The sequence below is a fragment of the Garra rufa genome, chromosome 22 (assembly GCF_049309525.1).
Source record: "Garra rufa chromosome 22, GarRuf1.0, whole genome shotgun sequence".
Classification (NCBI taxonomy): domain Eukaryota; kingdom Metazoa; phylum Chordata; class Actinopteri; order Cypriniformes; family Cyprinidae; genus Garra; species Garra rufa.
In genome coordinates this window covers 18,801,538-18,821,076 of record NC_133382.1, presented here as the reverse complement: position 1 = coordinate 18,821,076, position 19,539 = coordinate 18,801,538, and the positions used below count along the sequence as shown (strand labels likewise).

General features: G+C 46.3%; 1 protein-coding gene across 3 annotated transcripts in view; it reads left to right on the top strand.

The window, feature by feature from the left end:
- The window catches only part of plxdc1 (plexin domain containing 1), a 238,696-nt gene that overhangs the window by 217,330 nt on the left and 1,827 nt on the right, over window positions 1-19,539 (top strand). The gene's annotated exons all lie outside the window — the stretch shown is intronic.

The window sequence follows — 19,539 nt, the reverse complement described above, 5'->3', positions numbered from 1 at the left end:
ATGAGCAGGCTCTGGGCGAGCGGTCACTGGAGGGCGCTCTGGCGGCGCGGTCACTGGAGGACTGGGCGGAACCAGCGGAAACTCTGGGAGGCTGGGCGGAACCAGCAGAGACTCTGGGAGGCTGGGCGGAACCAGCGGAGACTCTGAGAGGCTGGGGGGAACCAGCGGAGACACTGGGAGGCTGGGCGGAACCAGCGGAGATTCTGACTTGGTGGTATCCATTTTGGGTGCAGATTCAGGCTTGGCGGCCATCTTGGCCGGGGACTCAGGCTTGGCGGCCATCTTGGCCAGAGACTCAGGAACAACGGCCATCTTGGCCAGGGATTCAGGCTTGGCGGCTATCTTGGCCGGGAACTCAGGAACGGTGGCCATCTTGGCCAGGAACTCAGGAACAGCGGCCATCTTGGCCAGGGACTCAGGCTTGGCGGCCGTCTTGGCCAGGGACTCAGGAACAACGGCCATCTTGGCCAGGGATTCAGGCTTGGCGGCCATCTTGGCCAGGAACTCAGGAACGGCGGCCATCTTGGCCGGGAACTCAGGAACGGCAGCCATTTTGGCCGGGAAATCAGGATCAACGGCCATCTTGGCCAGGGATTCAGGCTTGGCGGCCATCTTGGCCGGGGACTCAGGAACGGTGACCATCTTGGCCGGGAACTCAGGAACGGCGGCCATCTTGGCCAGGGATTCAGGCTTGGCGGCCATCTTGGCCGTGAACTCAGGAACGTCGGCCCTCTTGGCCGGGGAGTCAGGCTTAGCAGCCATCTTGGCCGGGGACTCAGGCTTGGAGGCCATCTTGGCCGGGAACTCAGGAACGGCGGCCATCTTGACCAGAGATTCAGGTTTGGCAGCCATCTTGGCCAGGGATTCAGGCTTGGCGGCCAACTTGTGAACTGGCATGGCGGCCATTTTGTGAGCTGACGCTGGCCTGGCGGCTAACGGGCTTGAGCGCGGAGAGGAAGCCGGCAGGCTTGAGCGCTGGGCGGAGGCCGGCAGAGGTGACAGAGGATAGGAGACTGGGCTGGTGGTTCGATCCGTTGGAACGGTATGTGGAGGTTCTAGAGTTGGTCCTCAGCCCGGTTCATCTTTTAGTTTGGTCCGTCGATCTGTCACACTCTGGGCGGGTTGAAGAGTGGAGATGGAGGAGGAGAACCGGAGTAGATGAATAAACAAAGTTTATTAAACAAAACACTGAATCTACAAACAAACAAATAAACAAAAACCAGGAGCATGAACAGAGAACATGTAACATTAACGACGGACAAGGGGTAGTGAGCAGACACAGACTTAAATACACAGAAAAACAAGGCATGGTTTCAAACGAGATAACTGGATAACGAGGGGGAAATACAAATATGGGCAAGACTAAACCAAAAGGACTAAACCAAAAGGGGGAGAACAAGGATTAAACCATTTCAACTAGAAACAGAGGGGGGAAAACACTGGGAAAACAGAACAGGACAGGACAAAATACTGACACCTGCAGTATTAAATTAAATCTATTACAGCTTTCAAATAAAATGAAAACAAAATGAATAGTGTCAATTTATCAAGTGCAAAGATTCTGAGTTAATATCTAATTGTCACAGGCTTTTACAAAAACATTTACACATTTGTGTTTGATAAACACAGTTGCAATCATTTTATTAAAACAAAGATTAAGGTTCCAGTCACTAATACCAACTTCAAAGCCTTTTGTGATTCTAATTTGGCTATTGTGGAACTTTATTGTATTTATTGTATGCTATTGTAGCCTTTTATTCTACAAAGAAACAAAAATCTCCAGACAGTGATGGATTAACTATTGAGTTTTGTATGCATTTTTTGGGAATTAATTAAACATCCATTGCTTTGAATGTATTAATCTATAGAAAACAACAAATTAAAGTCACAATTCTGCAGCGTGGGAACAATGGAATGAGGAGACGAGGAGTAAACTCACAATGACAGTCTTTAATGATAATCCAAAGGGAAACACAGGGCAGGTAGGAACACAAACGTAGAGCAACTCAGGAGTACAACCAGACATGAAGACATTAACACCGGATGAGGGAAACTACACAGAACAGAGCTTAAGAACAGAACTCAACGAGCGAATCCTGACTATTGGTTATAAAATTTTAGCCTTGTTATTTGCCAATAGATTAAAGGTCAAACTTAACTAGTTAGTTGCTGAGACACAATCTGGTTTTATAAAAGGTAGGCACATCAGTAACAATATAAGACTTTAGATATTTTAGACTATGTATATTTTGTAGTCAAGTCAAGTCACCTCTATTTATATAGCGCTTTTAACAATACAGATTGTGTCAAAGCAGCTTTACAGTATTAAATATGAAAATAGTGAGTCAATCATGCAAAAGGACAACAGTAAACATACAATTTTCAGTGAAAGGCAGTTCGTCATTGAATTCAGTGATGTAATCATCCAGCTCAGTTCAGTTTAAATAGTATAAAATATTGCTGGAAATGAAGTGTCCCCAACTAAGCAAGCCAGAGGCAGCAAAGAACCAGAAGTGACAGAAATGGAGAAACAACCTTGGTAGAAAACAGGCTCAGTCTGAGGGCCAGTTCTCCTCTGGCCAGACAAACCAGCAGTTTGTTCCATGTTGCAGAAAAGTCAGATTGTGCAGAGGACTCATCAGGTTCCTGTGGTCTTGTGCCAATGGTTATCTTGGTGACGAGGTCTTTACTGGGGATCTGTCTCTGGGGCTCATCAAGTTGATGTGGTCTCCGCTGATATTCAGAGCTCTAGAGGTTGCCTCTAGGTGCTGATCCACCATCTGGGCTGAATACAAACTGGATCCGGGGGACTGCAGTGACCATCTGATCTGGATACAGTCTGGATCTGGTTGCCAACAGTGACCTCGGAATAAGAATGAGACAGACTAATATTAGCGTGTAAATGCTATTCTTCTTACTATGCAACAAGTACATCGGGTGTTTATGATAAGTGTTCCTGTTCTGGTTAACCTAATTAATGCAGCCTAACAATCCTTTAATGGATTTTAATTATAGAAATGTGTTAAAGTGTTATGTGTAAGCCAGGTTAAAGAGATGGGTCTTTAATTTAGATGTAAACTGACAAAGTGTGTCTGCCTTCCGAACAATGTAGATTGTTCCAGAGTTTGGGTGCAAAATAAGAAAATGATCTGCCACCCACAGTTGATTTTGATATTCTAGGTATTATCAAATTGCCAGAGTTTTGAGAACGCAGTGGACATGAAGGACTTTAATGTAATAAGAGCTCACTCAGGTACTGAAGAGCTAAACCATTCAGGGATTTATAAGTAATTAGCAATATTTTAAAATCTATACAATAGGGAGTGCAGTGTTGACAGAACTGGGCTAATATGGTCATACTTTCTGGTTCTAGTAAAAACTCTATCTGCTGCATTTTGGACCAGCTAGAGTTTGTTTATTAAGCATGCCGAACAACCACCCAATAAAGCATTACAATAATCTAACCTTGAGGTCATTAGCGCATGTATACTAAGGTCAACAGTTGGCAAGGGCAATAACCAGGGAGGAATAGAGGAAATTGAGACAATGTCTGAGAGGATTGTGTTTCTTCATTGAGGGTGTCTCCATTTCCCAAGGCAACCCTTTTACATCTGAATACGTCTCTGCTGATTTGACAACTGTTTTGATCCTTTCATTTTGGCTTTTCGTCTGTGTAGAACAATTTATTATTTCTGCCATAAACAATACAAAATCATCCTTCTTCACTATCAGAGTCTCTTCTTTCAATTTATCACATCCTTGACATTTTCCTATTTCTTTGTACATAATTCTATTTTGTTTTGTCATTCTCATATTTCCAGAAAACTTTTTTGCTGCCTCTGCATACACTCTTAAAAATAAAGGTGCTTTAAAAGGTTCTTCACAGCGATGCCATAGAAGAACCATTTTTGGTTCGACAAAGAACCATTCAGTTAAAGATTCTTTAAAGAACCATCTCTTTCTTACTTTTTTATATAATCTGAAGAACCTTCTTTCGCCACAAAGAACCTTTTGTGAAACAGAAAGGTTCTTCAATTGTTAAAGGTTCTTTATGGAACCATTTAGACAAAAAAGGTTCTTCTATGACATTGTGAAGCACCTTTATTTATAAGAGTGTAGCTGATTCCCTGAACCACCTTGATTCTTTGTACTTCAGCCTGCCTCTTGCTAACTTTAGAGCCACAATATGCTGAACTATGTTCCCCTTCGCAATAACATTTTAGGTTTGCACTCTCTTCACACTTGCTATAATCGTGTTCTCCACTACATTTACCACATCTTTGCTTTAGCTTGCACACCGCTGCCACATGTTTGTGGTGGAGGTATGTAAAGCCTCACATCCACTATATCCACTATATATTTTTCCAGGGATAGCTTTCTCATCAAAAATGATCACAACCGAGGTGCTATCACTTACCTTTTCATTCATGTTTGTTTTTAGACATTTGACATTACTTACATTTGCATTTGTTATATTTTCTTTCACATCTTCTACCGATATGTTTACGGGGATTCCTGTGACAACAGTTAACAGTTAACCATAGAACATTCCACCTTCTTTCCATTTATCTTATCTCTGATTACTTTCCCTTGCTTTGTTTTGCACCCCTACAAATAATCAGCAACGATCCATTTTTTTGTAGAATTTTAGCACTCTAAATTTTCTAATTTCCTTATTTAGCGTTTTTGTCAACTGTATTGGATTCATACCTTCAAACGAGTCTCCTTCATGTGTAAGTTTTGCAAACACTTTATATTCCTCTCTCTTCGTTTCTTCTACAGTTGATCCTATGTTGGAGTCACTTTCATCCGATTTACTGTCGTTTCTTTTTCCATTTATTATTCCTAACATATCTAAGTTTTCATATTTCCTGCCACCTACATCCATCTCTCCTAATTAATTTCCTGATCTATCACTTCCCTCTGCATACTCCTGTCCATTCACAGTCCAGTTGTTGCCAACTGCCTTGGGAGCCAATTGTCTCGCCATCCACTCTCTCCGCCTTCTCAGCTTCCTCTCCATCAGCACCAAATGCGTATCACACCACGTACCTCATCTTTTTTGACACCCCCTGTTTTGATGTCTTTTTTTTTTTGGAGTTTAGTCATGGTCCCTGTTCAGTCATGTGATTCTCTTGTTCCTCATGTTTTCCTGCCTAGTGTAGCGATTTATCGCTCAAAAGGGAAAATATTTATGATTAATTATAACTGGTTATAATTAATTATGAATATTTAGATCAGATCTCAGAATTAACCGTAGCAGAATAATATTACAATTATTTGATCTGTTCGTCCGCCGAATAGATAGTATAATCATTTATCAATTCTAGGAAGAATTACGTTTCTGGCCAAGAAAGAGTGACTTTCCTACTTTAGTCAGTACTAGCAATAATTTAGTGAGATCCACATATAGCATGTAGCAAAATCAGACATTCAGGGACCTCGAATTATGAGCAGCACTCAGAGACAATAAATTGTGAAATATAGGGTATTTAATAAATGAATCTACGGTGAACGTACAACTACTAATAAAAACACATATATGCACAAAGAAAGGAATTAAGTGAGGAGAGAGAGAGAGAGAGAGAGAGAGAAGAAGAAGAAGAATGGTAGTATTTAGTATCAAATAACCACAACCTAATGAGAATCATCAAAGAATCAATTCACCTTAAAAAGCGGCTCAACTTAAACGCATCTAAAATAGCTGTAAATAGATACTTGCATTGGCTTTGTTGCTGAACAAGAGTCCTGATGCGGTAAACAATGGAGGTTCTTGATGGATTCCTTTAGGAGAGTGAGCTGGAAGTTTCTGTAGTTCTTCTGAAGATAGGGAAATCCACAAAGAGTCTACAAAGTTATTTGAAGATAAAACTACCGAAAGTTAGACTCAGTGATGAGTCTTGGAGAAGGTCCAGAAGGTTCAGGAGGTTGAAGAAAAAAAACTGAAGAGAGAAGATCTGCTAGAGCCCAGATCTTTTCAAAGTTTCCCTGTCACACCCACGTTTGGGAGAACCGGCCAATCCAAAGCTTGGATTTTTGAGCGGAACAAGTTTCTTTGTCTCCACTTTATGGCCCATTTGCATGTTTATGGCTGGCCTGTGAAATTGTTTCAGTTTTACCCAAAATAAAGTGTAAACAATATGATTCATCTTCTAATCACATAGCATACACAATTGTTTAGAAAATGAAGAGCAGATCATTTTGATACCAAGAACGAAGCGTCTAGAAGATATTAAACCAAAGATACATTTATACATAGGAATATAAGCATTCAAAGGGTTAAATAATACAGATAACTAGGTAACTAGGCAAATATGATAGGGAAATATACAAACAACACATGCATATACCAGATACATTTGTGACCGATTAATTATAGGATAAATAAGGAAAAAGTCTTTGTGTATGTGTGTTTGTGTATTGTAAGTTGTCTGTGGCCAGGCGTCTCATGCCTGGCACCGAGTGGGTAATGGTTTCCTCGTTGGAATCTCTTTGAAGTCCAATGGGGAGACAAGAGTTGATCTGTTTAGCATCTACGTGGTAGTGAGGAGGGAACCATGGGCAATTTAACACCCATATAAATGTAGAGGGACAAGCTATCTCTTTAATTGATATGCAAATGTCAAAAGGCTAAGAGGGTCTATAAGGCAAACGGCCTAACTGTTATCACTGATAATAGGCAGACGCTGAACTAGTGTATGTATCATGTTGCAATTAGTTCATTAGGTGTGTTCGACTTGAACTATGGCTACAGGTGGCAGTTAAAGAGATTAGCTAGTTGCAGTCGGGGGCAGAGTTAAAAAAACAGACTTGTCAAGTCTGACAAGTGACAAGTTTCTGCTCCATGTTTTATGATAAACGTGATTCAATATAACATTGTGACTACAGTAAAAAAAAAAAAAAAAAAATGTGTCGTCATCAGAGCTCCTGCAGTCGCTCTGGAGAAACTGCGGCGGTTGAGTTAGTTGGCTGGTCTCGAATCGCTATCGCTGTACTTTGATGCCACTCGTGACAGTCACATGCCGTCGCCGCTGTCTCAAGTCGGACAAAATGTCTAACCGGCATGCACTGCTTCAAGTCAGAATTTGATCGAGCTGTGCAACGCTGCGTTAAGTTGAAAACACCTATTGTCTTGTCATGTGGTTCTCAGTTCTGTTTGCTCATTGGTTGCTTTAGTCAAGTGCCTTGTTTCCCATTGTTTGGATTATGTAATGTGACCTCTATTTTTATATATATATACTGTACAGTCAAGCCCGAAATTATTAGGTTTTTTTTTTTTTTTTTTTTTTTTTTTTTTTGATGTTCAAGAGGCATCATTGTGGGAAAAAAAAAATCTCAGCTTTTATTTACATTTGAACAAAAAGTGGCATGGCCAAAATTATTCATACCCTTTGCAAACTGTCACAGTCTATGGGGAAATCCAAAATTCTATACCATTCCAAATAGTCCAAGCTGTTCTAAAGCATCCTAATTACCCTGATTAATTGGTAACAGCTGTTTTAATCCACTCAACTGGTGAAAAACAGAAGCTCTCTGCTGTTGGTTTGTGGACAGTCATGGCTAAGACAAAGGAGCTCACTGAGGACCTGCGGCTGCGCATTGTGGCTGCTCACAAGTCAGGAAAGGACATTAAGTTCCAGTGGCTACAGTGCAAAGTATTATTAAAAAATACAAGACATTCCGCACTGTGAAAAATCTCAGAGGACGTGGTCGGAAGCCAAAAGTGACACCTGTGCTGGCCACGAGGATAGTGAGAGAGGTAAAAAAGAATCCAAGGATCACCACCAAGGCCATCCTGATGAATCTGGGCTCTGCTGGTGGCAACATCTCAAGGCAGACAGTCCAACAGACACTGGGTTCCATGGACGCAGACCAAGGAGGAAACCACTTCTCCAGATAAGGCACACAAAAGCCCGCTTGGCCTTTGCAAATGCTCATCTGGACAAAGAAGAAGACTTCTGGTCTTCTGTTTTATGGTCAGATGAAACAAAAATGTAATTGTTTGGCCACAATGATGTAGCCTTTGTTTGGCGTTAAAAAAAAGAAGCCTTCAACCCTAAGAACATGGTGGTGGGAACCTAATGTTTTGGGGGTGTTTTTCAGCCGGACGACCAGGGAACCTAATCACAGTAAACGGCACCATGAAAAAGGAGCAATACATCAAAATTCTCAACAACAACATCAGGCAGTCTGCAGAGAAACTTGGCCTTGGGCACCAGTGGACATTTCAGCACAACAACGACCCAAAACACACAGCAAAATTGGTGAAAAAATGGTTAGCAGACAAAAACATTAACGTTTTGCAGTGGCCCAGCCAGAGTCCTGACTTAAATCCAAATGAGAATCTGTGGAGGGAGCTAAAGATCAGGGCTATGGCAAGGAGACCCTCCAACCTAAAAGAGTTGGAGCTCATCTCTAAAGATGAATGGGCAAAAATACCAGTGGAGACATGCAAAAAGCTGGTCAGCAATTATAGGAAGCGTTTGATTGCTGTAATAGCCAATAAAGGCTTTTCTATTGATTATTGAGAAAGGTATGAATAATTTTGGACATGCCACTTTTTGTTCAAATATAAATAAAAGATGAGTAATAATTTTTTCCACAATGAGGCTTCTTGTACGTCATCTGATTATCTTCTGGGAGATGTCTGTGTCATTTCTAATAATAATAATAAAAAAACTTGCTGGTTGAATAAAAGTAACTTTAAGTCAGAATTTGCCAGGGGTATGAATAATTTCAGCCTTGACTTATATATATATATATTGTGGCGGGAGGGGCAAACGACAGACACAGTGGGTGTGGCGTCAGGCCTCGGAGAGGCTTTTATTGAACAGAAAATAAGGGGAAACGTGGCCATAAAGGAAAATAGTGTCCAAAATAAAAGGGGAATCTGGTGTCCTCGGGTGTGGGGCAGCGTGACGGAAAGGTAGTGTTCGGAGGGGAAGGGTCCAGGAGAGGGGCGGAGTCCGGCGGCCACAGGCGCTTCCCATACTGGCGCGGGGGTGCTAGGGCGGCGGCATCTCCGGCAGGCTCATCCCTCTCGAGCTGTCCGGCGCTGGGGCGGCGGCTTCTGGCGGCCTCGGCCGGACCGCGGGTCCGGCGGCTCTCCAATGTCCTTGTGGCGCGGGATTCCCTCTTCACCCCTTCCTGGACCCGCGAGGACACCAGCGTGCATGCACGGGGGAAAGAGACCGGTCTCCCGAGGAGAGGCGCGCTCGGGATTTAAACAGCGGCGGTGATGAGGCTTCATTTACATCAGGTGTCCCCATCACACGCCGCCAGCCCGAGCCGATTACACGCCCCTCCTCTCCCCTACACACCCACTCCCGTCGGGAGCCGGGAGAAGGGCGGCGAATAAGGGACGGGGTGGTGATGATAATTAGGGGGGGAGGCAGACGCCTCGCCACAATATATATCCCTCATTTTGCCATTGTCTCTTGTTGTGTATTAATTAGTGTAACCTGTTGTTGGTGAGTTTGTGTTTCTGTTTCATACCATGTCAAGTCTGTTTATGTCAAGTCTGTTCGAGTCAAGTCTGTTCATGCCATGCTATGCCAAGTCAAGTCTGATCAAGTCAAGTGGACCCAGCAATTTCTTTGCTTCACCTTCGTCAAAGTAATCATTGCATTGAGGATTATGTGGCAGACGTTTGTGGACTGTGCCATTTGGTGGATTTTAATGATGTGGTTTTAAAGGACATTTTTCGACATGGACTTAAAGATTCTCTAAATTACCTCATGCCACAATAACAGTGTGATGGACCAACCACTGACGACTGTGCGAGCGGCTGGCATCCCACTGGTCTCTACACTCTCAGATCTGGCCGGCCTCCCTCTGTGTGCTGCGCTGCCCACAATGGCAATTGCCATTTTGAGGCCTCCTCTGTCCATGAGTCTGTCCCATAGGCCTCTTCTGTCCACGAGTGTGTCCCAGAGACCTCTCTTGTCCACGGTGGTGCCTATTCATGAACTCACAGTCTGTCCTATCATGGACATGAAGGCCATTCATGAACTCACTGTGTGTCCTTCCACAGCCATGGAGGCCATTCATGAACTCACTGTCTGCCCTGTCATGGTCAAGAAGGCCATTTATGAACTCATAGTCTGTCCTGTTGCGGCTATGGAGGCTGCTCAAGAACTCTCTGCCTGCACAGTCAAGTGGTCTGCCCATGTCTTTGCTCAACCATGGATTGCTGCTCTGCTGGCACCACCCTGCCGTCCTGCTCTGCCAGCTCCGCCATGGCTACCTGCTCAGCCGGTTCCACCATGGTGTCCTGCTCTGCCGGCTCCGCCATGCCTTCCTGCTCCTCTGGATCTGACCTGGTGGTCTCCTGCTCCATTGTTCCACAGTCTGCCTCTGATCCATGGCCCAGGTCCTCTGGTGCTCCATGATCCAGACCCACCTCTGCTCCATGGTTTAGACCTGCCCTTGCCCATGCCATTGTCCAGGTCCGCCCTTAGAGGCGGGAGGGGGGTATGTCATGACTGGTTTTAGGGTTTGTTTCATGTTCATGATTTCATGTCTTTTATTTTGGAGTTTAGTCATGGTCCCTGTTTAGTCATGTGATTCCCTTGTTCCTCATGTTATCCTGCCTTGTGTATGTGTCATGTTGCCATTGGTTCATTGTCTTGTCATGTGGTTCTCAGTTCTGTTTGCTTATTGGTTGCTTTAGTCATGTGCCTTGTTTCCCATTGGTTGGTTTATGTCATGTGATCTGTATTGTTTGCTATATATAGCCCTCATTTTGCCATTGTCTCTTGTTGTGTACTGAATTGTGTAACCTGCTGTTGGTGAGTTTGTGTTTCTGTTTTATGTCAAGTCAAGTCTGTTTATGTCAAGTCTGTTCATGCCATGCCAAGTCAAGTCTGTTCAAGTCAAGTCTTTGTTAGAATTTTGGATAACTTTGGAATAAAAGTTGCACTTTGGTTCATCAAAAAACTCACCGTCCAGTGGACTCCTTGTTACATCCAGGTGTGAGGGCCCTTTCAACGCTGCTTGCAGCTTTAATATTTCTTTTGTATTTTTTCAGAAGTCACAAACTTTGCAACACACAAAAGAGTGGTCTGTGTCGCAGTCTGCACTGTGGTATATGCAGGGGAGAAGCACAAGCTTGAGGCTTGTTTGTCTGACAACGGCCATATCCAGCTGGTGCCAATGTTTAGAGAAAGGGTGTCTTCATGACACTTTGTTTTTTTGTCTGGAAGTTGGAGTTGGTCACACAGGAGCCATGATAAGAACAAAACTCTAGCAGCCAATGCTCATTCTCTTTGATTTTATAAACTCCAAAACATCCTAGACAGGAAGGCCAAGAGTCATGATCCCTGCACACTCTAGCACTGAAGTCACCAAGGAGAACGAGGTGTTCTATTCTCTGTGCTCCTCACCACTCTTTCCTTGCCAGAAGATGTAGTATTTTTCCCTGAGCATGCCCATGTCAGCTAGGTGTGTTTCTTGCAATGTGGCTATGTCAACCTGCAGTCTCAGGAGCTCAGTGCTGATGACAGCTGTCTTTCTCACATCACTAATATCTTGGAGATCTTCTAATAGTCCTGTTGTTATTGTATGTACATTCCAACATCCAAGTTGTGCCAGACTTATTTCAGTTACTGAGCTTATTTTAGCATATTTGTCACTTGATTTGGTTTCATAAAGCAAATTTACCATAGCTCAATGTATTGTGCCCAATATTTAATGACATTTTTTACCATATATGAAAACATGCTACATGTGCATTCAGTTGATCAGCAGTTTCTAGCCTCGCTGCTCTCTGGTTTTATAACAGCTACATTTTATGGTTATTAGTAGAATATTAAAACATTGGCATCTAAAATTGCAGAGAGTCTTGCCACCTATATTGAGTGGTTGTTGGTGTCCTGCAAATCTTTAATGACTGTAGATATCATGGAAGATGACACCAGCCCCACTCAAGACCCAGAGCCCAGCCAACCACCACCCTGACTCGTGGAACAAGAGCCCGAGCCCACCATGGATGGAGAGCCAGAGCCAAACATGACAGAGCCATCACCAATGGGAGCGACAGTGCGGAAGACCGCCACAGAGCCTGAGCCAATCCTGTCCGACCAGGTGTGAGAGCCGGCCATGTTCAACGCAATGGTGGATGTTTCAATGGAGCGTAAGGGTGCTGAGGACAGCACCGCCCACTGCACCGCCACTGAGGGTGAGCTAAGACTGGACCTGGGACCACTATATTTGGAACAAGACTTAATCGATTTCCATGAGGATATAGATGTGAAACAGGACTTAATCAATTCAATTTCTATGGGGATGTATATGAAGACATGCCTCCTCTCTCCTGCCTCCATCATTTGAACTCTCTGTCTGCCCTGAACTACCTGCCTGCCTGGAACTATCTGTCTGCCCTGAACAGTCTGCCTGCCTTGAACTCCCTGCCAACCCTGAATAATCTGTCTACCTAGAACTCTCTACCTGCCTGAAATTCCCATCCACCCTCCCTCCCTCAGTTATCTCCTCCCATCAGCCCTGCTGTCTCAGCTCTGCCACCGCTGCCTCCTGGTAGTCCCTCTGTTCACCCTCAGCCCACCATCTGTGTGGTGGGCTCGCCACAGGTCTGCCAGCCTCCATCTGTATCATGGCTGGAGGATCCCTCATCTTCGCCTCCAGAGTCGCCGGCCCACCAGCTCCACCGGACTCCATCGTCCCACCGGCTCCATTGGGCTCCTTCCTCCGGCTCCACCTCAATCCTCTCTCCCTCCGGCTCCGCTGCAGACCTCGGGATCTCCGCCTTGGTCGCCAAAGCCTTGGGTTCCGCCTTGACCCTCCAGATCCTCGGTGTTGCCCGGGATCATCAGCTCTCCATCTCCGCCTCGTGCTCCACCTCCATCTGCTCTGCTGACATGAGGGCTGTAGAGGTCATCTATAGGTGCTAATCCAGCATGTACATTGGGTGTAATGGGAAGTGTTCTCGTTTCCGGTTGACCTAATTAATGCAGCCTTAATTAGGTCAACTAGTTAAACAACCGTTCAATGGATTTGAATTATAGAAATATGTTAATGTGTTATGTGTAAACCACGTTAAAGAGATCATTTAATCTAGATTTAAACTAAAAGAACATGTATGCCTAAATTGTTCCACAGTTTGGACGCTAAATAGGAAAAGGATCTGCCACAGGTATTATCAGAGTTTTGAGATCATAGCGGACGTGAAGAACTATAATGCAGTAAGAGCTTGCTCAAATACTGAGGTGCCAAACCATTCAGGGATTTATAATTAGCAAGATTTTAAAATGTGTTCAATGTTTAATGTTTAATAGGGAGCCAATGCAGTGTTGACAGAACCAGGCTAATATGGTCATAGTTCTTGGTTCTAGTAAGAACTCCACCTGCTGCATTTTGGACCAGCTGGAGTTAAGTGTTTATTGAGCGTGCAGAATAACCACCTAATAAAGCAGTACAATAATATAACCTTGAAGTCATGAACGCATGAATTAACGTTTCTGCATTTGCCATTGAAAGCATAGGTCGTAATTTAGATTTTTTTTTTTAAGATGGAAAAATGTGGTTTTACAAATGCTAGAAAAAACGCTTTCGAAGGAAGAATTGCTATCAAATATCACACCTAGGTTCCTAACTGATTACAAAGAATTGACAGAGCAGCCATCAGGTACTAGACAGTGTTCTAGTACTTTTTTTTTTTTTTTTGTACCCAATATTTAAAAAAAAAATTATCTGTATCAGCAAGTACCAAATATAAAAGCATCAATATGACTCGGTCTGGATTAAAATGTTATCTGTGCTTTCCTTCCGGGAACTCAACACTACGTCATAAACCCTATGGGGAACGTCATTGGCGAGCCGCACTCTGAGTCATAGTCTAACAACCAATCGGATGACGGGAGTGACGTCAGCGACCAGGAAGTATAAAGCACGTGCGTTTGAAGCCGGCGGCAGCTTTTGTCATTCAGCGAGAGCGCTCTGTGTCTGTGTCTGTCTGTTGCATATTGCTGCTTTTCTGTGCCAGTTTGCACAACTTTTATTTGAGCAATATGTCAACCAATAACAACAAAGGGGGAAAGAAAGTTTCTTGGCGGTTTAGCAGCCACATAGATGGGGTGTTCCTCCCTGCCAACACTTCATTTTTGGTGGGGATACACACAATCTATGCGTGGTCTGCTCGGGAGAGCATGCACAGTCAGCCCTCGAAAAGGCTGGCTGCCCGCAGTGCGATCGTCTTCCACTGTGGGTACTCCGTTCCTCCTACTGGATAAGGAAGCCCGCAATGCGGTTCCTTCCTTCCAGGAAGAGTTTTCAACGCTTCCCCTATCTTCCTCCGAGGAGGTTGATGTGGAGAACATTGCCAAAAGTATTCAACCGCCCCCCCCCTGATCGCCTCAGTATGAGGAGCTGTTGGAGGTGCTGACTAAAAAAAAGAAAAAAAAAGAAAAATGAGCCGCTGAAAAGCAAACTTTATGTTTTCTGCGGACTAAGTCAGCACTTCCAAAACGGAGCTGCCTGTTCTTCCCTGATCTGCATTATGAACTGTTTAGATCATGGGAAAAACTAGAAAGAAAAGATGATGCCGCGGGTTGAACAGACGCTAGCCAGCTATCTGTTGCCCAGCCTGGCATCATCCTTGAAAGCTCTGTCTTTGCTTTCCAGGCCACCTAAAATAACTTCAGGCTTGATGGGCAAAATGTACACGTGTCAGGGTTGCAGGACGGGAGCACTAAATCCCAGCCGTGTACCAGCTCCTCACATAAGAGGCTCGTAATAGGAGCGTTGCAGCCCGTATCCCTCCGGTGAGACCTAGAGGGCGGGATTAGCAACACTCCTGACCGGGGGCTTCAAAGACTAAGCCTGATCCGAGGGTCGTGCTTTAGTCTAAGAGGTCCTGGGCTAAACGGCCCTGACTCTTGAACCACAGGGCCAATGAGGGCAGCCTCTCTCGGGGAGGTTCGCGGTACACCACAGCTAAAACATGGTGACCACACCTCCTCGGGGCCCCTCAGGAGATCTGTCAGCTAACCCTGCCAGTATTACAGGGCGCGGCAATCTCCCGCGAACATCATATTCTAGTTGTTCCACCCGGAAACGTAGCGGACCTAGAAAGTTCTTCAGAGCAACTAATTCAGGTGCATCCTGCCAGCTAGCTGTTACAGGTCACCGAATCAGTTCCCCTAACAAATCCAGAAACCAGTCTCGAGAGGCTGGTTCCCTTAGTAGAGTTTCTGGCAGTGTGGAAACTACTGCCGAATATTTCTACATGGGTCCTGCACACTGTAGAGAATGTTATCACATTCATTTCGGCGCCTAGCCGCCACCTTTCAGCGGGGTATTTCCATCTTTTGTGAACCCCGAGCAGGGTCTAGTAATGGAACATTGACACTCTCTCTAAGAAGGAGGCCAACGAGGTGGTCCCTCCTCAAATCAGAGAATCCGGGTTCTACAGCCGGTACTTCATTGTTCCCAAGAAGGATGGGGGGCTGCGGCCCATTCTAGATCTCAGACAGCTAAACCTCTCAGTCAGAAAGCTGAAGTTCAAAATATTGACTGTCAAACTGGCTGATCCGGGCCAGCTCGGAACAGTTAGCGGTTCAACATCGAGGTGTTGTTCTCGCTCACATGGAAAAAATTGGGGTTGAGACATAACACCAAGAATAGTGTGCTTTCTCCACTACAGAGAACCACTTATCTAGGTGTAATATTGGGATTCGACCACGATGCAGGCACGAATGTTACCTGCTCGGATCGAGTCGATCCTTACTGCAGTAAATGCGGTCAAGCTAGGCTTGTCACTCACTGTCAAACAGTTCCAAGTACTGTTAGGTCTTACGGCAGCTGCATCCAACGTGATACCCTTTGGTCTGCTGTACATGAGACCACTACAGTGGTGGCTCAAAACCAGGAGGTTCCTTTCTCAGGGTCCGGTGCTGGGACCTCCTTGTTGCCGCGTCACGATAGCGACAGATGGGGCATGGTCATGAGTGGCCGCTCAGCCCAAGGCCTATGGAGCGATCACCATCTCTTCTGGCACATAAATTGCCTAGAGATGCTGGCCGTATTCCAGGCCCTGAAGTGTTTCCTTCCAGACCTGAGAAACCGTCATGTGCTGGTCCATACAGACAGCACTGCGGTAGTCTACCAAGGAGGTCTCCGCTCACGCCCCCTATACAAGCTGGCGTACCGGACCCTCCTGTGGTCTCAAGGAAAACTTTTCTCCCTGAGAGCAGTCCAATATCTCTGGAAGTCTCAATATGGGAGCAGACGTCCTGTCGAGGACGGATGCTTCACCCAGAAGTAGTGAAGCAGATTTAGAGAGTGTTTGGCCAGGTTCAAGTGGACCTCTTTGCGACTCAAGAGACATCGCAATGGTCCCTGCTGGTACTCTCTAGTTCCTCCAGCTCCTGCGGGACTGGACGCTATGATACAGACGTGGCCGAGTCCTCGTCTGTACACCCTTTCCCCAATTGCTCTGCTCCCGGGAGCTCAGGAATAAGAGTGACCCATCAGGGGACACATCTTATAGAGGTCAGTCTCTCAACCGAGGTTGCTGAGACCATCCTTCACTACAGAGCTCCCCCTATGAGGAAATCCTATGACCTTAAGAGGAAATGGTCTGCTGCATGGTGTAACCAGCACCAGTTTGACCCAGTTCACTGCCCAATTGGTACAGTACTGGAGTCTCTGCAGTCTCGCTTTCCGCAGGGCTAACCCACTCCACCCTGATGGTGGATGTGGTGGCGGTATTGGCCTGCCACTCTCATTTCGGTGCCTGTTAGTGGGTAGAGTCCCCTTGGTCATACGTTTTCCTCCACGGTGCACCTGGTGGCGGGGAATCAATGCTTCATCAGGAAGTAATGAAAGCATGGAGAATTCTTATCCAGACTCAGTTGGACCTCTTGCGATTCGAGAGATATCGCAATGTTCCCTCTGGTTCTCCTCGGACTGGACGCCATGGTACAGACGTGGCCAAGGCTTCATCCGTACGCATTTCCCCCGATCACTGTGCCAGGAGTTCTGGAAATAGCACCCCGGTATCGGTTCGGCTGTTACTTCTAGCCCCATACTGGCCGGTCCGAGTATGGTTCTCGGACCTCCTCTCCCAGGCTGGGGGCGCAATCTGCTACCCCCACTCGGAGATGTGGAGATTATGGGTGTGGCCCCTGAAGGGGCACAACTCATAGATTCTGGTCGTTCAACTGAGGTTGTCAAGACCATTCTCCAATCCAGAGCTCCCTCTACAAGGAAACCTTATGACCTAAATGGAACCTGTTTGCTTCGTGGTGTCACGAACACCGTTTACACCAAGTTACTGCCTGTTTGGTACAGTACTAGAGTCCCTGCAAACTCACCTGTCCACAAAACCAGCTCACTCCACCCTGAATGCGTTCGTGGCGGCTCATTAGCCTACCACGCCCCTTTCGGTGGCCTGTCAGTGGGTAAAAGCCCCTTGGTCATGTTTTCCTCTGCGGTGCACTCAGGTTGAGACCCTGAGGGGTCCCAAGCCTCTATTTCCTCCATTCTTGGAGTGCGACCAAAATTGGAAGTATAACTGCATGTGTCCAGTGTGAGCACTGGGCACATACGGCCACAAAAGCATGTGGAATAAACAGAGCTATCAGTAGATGGATCATAGATGCCATTTCTTCTACTTTCAAGTCCTCTGGTCTCCCATCTCCATGGGGAGTCAAGACTCACTCCTCCTGAGGCTGTTTGCCTCTAAAAGCTCTGGTGGCAGGTGTCCCTAGCCAGGACATCTGCAGTGCTGCGGGTTGGTCCTCGTCTCTAACGTTCGTCAGATTCTATGTACTACTCAGAGCCACTCCTAGAAAGAGGCTCCTTTGTCCTCTCGCCTTAGCAAGGCTAAGCCCGGAGAGATTCAGCCCCCTCCCTAGCCAGGAGGAGACTTCTCAAGGCGCATTCTTTCTTTCAGAAAGAAGAGAAGTCCTTTCGCCATCTTTCTCCTCAAGTGCCTGAGGGCCCAGGAGTATTTCTCCCCCTGCGTTGGTCACATGACAAGCAGCGGTAGAGAACTGCATCCTCGTGTGCCTAAGGACCGAGGATCACACTGCCTTCTTGTCCGTGGAATACTAGACAAAGCCTCATACCTCTCGCGTCCTGGCAAGGTCACCAGGCCGAGTCATTTCCAGTCCCTCTTGTTCTGGCTCTTCCCCGCCAAAGGACTAAGACTCCTCGTGCGCCTGAGGGCCGAGGAGTACCTCTTGCTCTGGCTGGCAACCAGACAGAATGTCTACCACTTTCCTCATGTGCCTGAGGGCTGAGGAACATTCGGGGCTGAGGACTATTTCTCCCTCTGCACTGATCAAATGACAGGCAAAGGTTGAGAACCCTATCCTCGTGTGCCTAAGGGCCGAGGATCATATTGCCCTCTTGTCCGTGGAATACTAGACAAAGGCTCATACCTCTCGCGTCCTGGCAAGGTCACCAGGCCGAGTCATTTCCAGTCCCTCTTGTTCTGGCTCATCCCAGACAAAGGACTAAGACTCCTCGTGCGCCCGAGGCCCGAGGAGTACCTCTCGCACTGGCTGGCGACCAGGCAGAGGTCCACTACTTTCCTTGTGTGCCTGAGGGCCGAGGTACATACATATATCCCTCCTGTTTGGTGGTTGTCACAGACAGAGATGTATTGTTTCTCGTGTCCTGGCAATTTCCCCAGGCGGAGCCATTCCAGTGTCCTGGCAAGCTCCCCAGGCACTACTTGTGTCCCTCTTGTTCTGGGTGCTCCCAGACAAAGGACTACTATCTTCTCCTCGTGTGCCTGAGGGCCGAGGTATATATATATATCCCTTCTGTCTGGTGGTTGTCACAGACAGAGATGTATTACCACTCACGTCCTGGCAGTTTCCCCAGGCGGAGTCATTCCAGTGTCCTGGCAAGTTCACCAGGCACTACTTGTGTCCCTCTTGTTCTGGGTGCACCCAGACAAAGGACTACTACTTTCTCCTCGTGCGCCTGAGGGGCGAGGTTCATTTATATATATCCCTCTTGTCTGGTGGGTGTCACAGACAGAGATGTATTACCACCCGCGTCCTGGCAATTTCCCCAGGCGGAGCCATTCCAGTTTCCTGGCAAGTCCACCAGGCACTCCTTGTGTCCCTCTTGTTCTGGCCGTTCCCAGACAAAGGACTGCTACTTTCTCCTCGTGTGCCTGAGGGCCGAGGAATATATATATATCCCTCTTGTCTGGTGGTTGTCACAGACAGAGATGTATTTCCACTCGCGTCCTGGCAGTTTCCCCAGGCGGAGACTTGTTCCTGTGTTCTGGCAAGGTTCACCAGACACAACTCTTTCCACCCTTGTCCTAGCAGACACTAGGCAGGGACTTGGAATTATGGGGGCGTGGGTATCTCATTCCCCATAGCGTTTATGACGCAGTGTTGAGTTCCCGGAAGGGAATGTCTCAGGTTACGTATGTAACCCTGGTTCCCTGAGGGAACGAGACACTGCGTCTCGGGCCATAATTCCCGCATCCCTGCGGCGCTCGCTTCATTCCTAAGAGCTGCCGCCGGCTTCAAACGCACGTGCTTTATACTTCCTGGT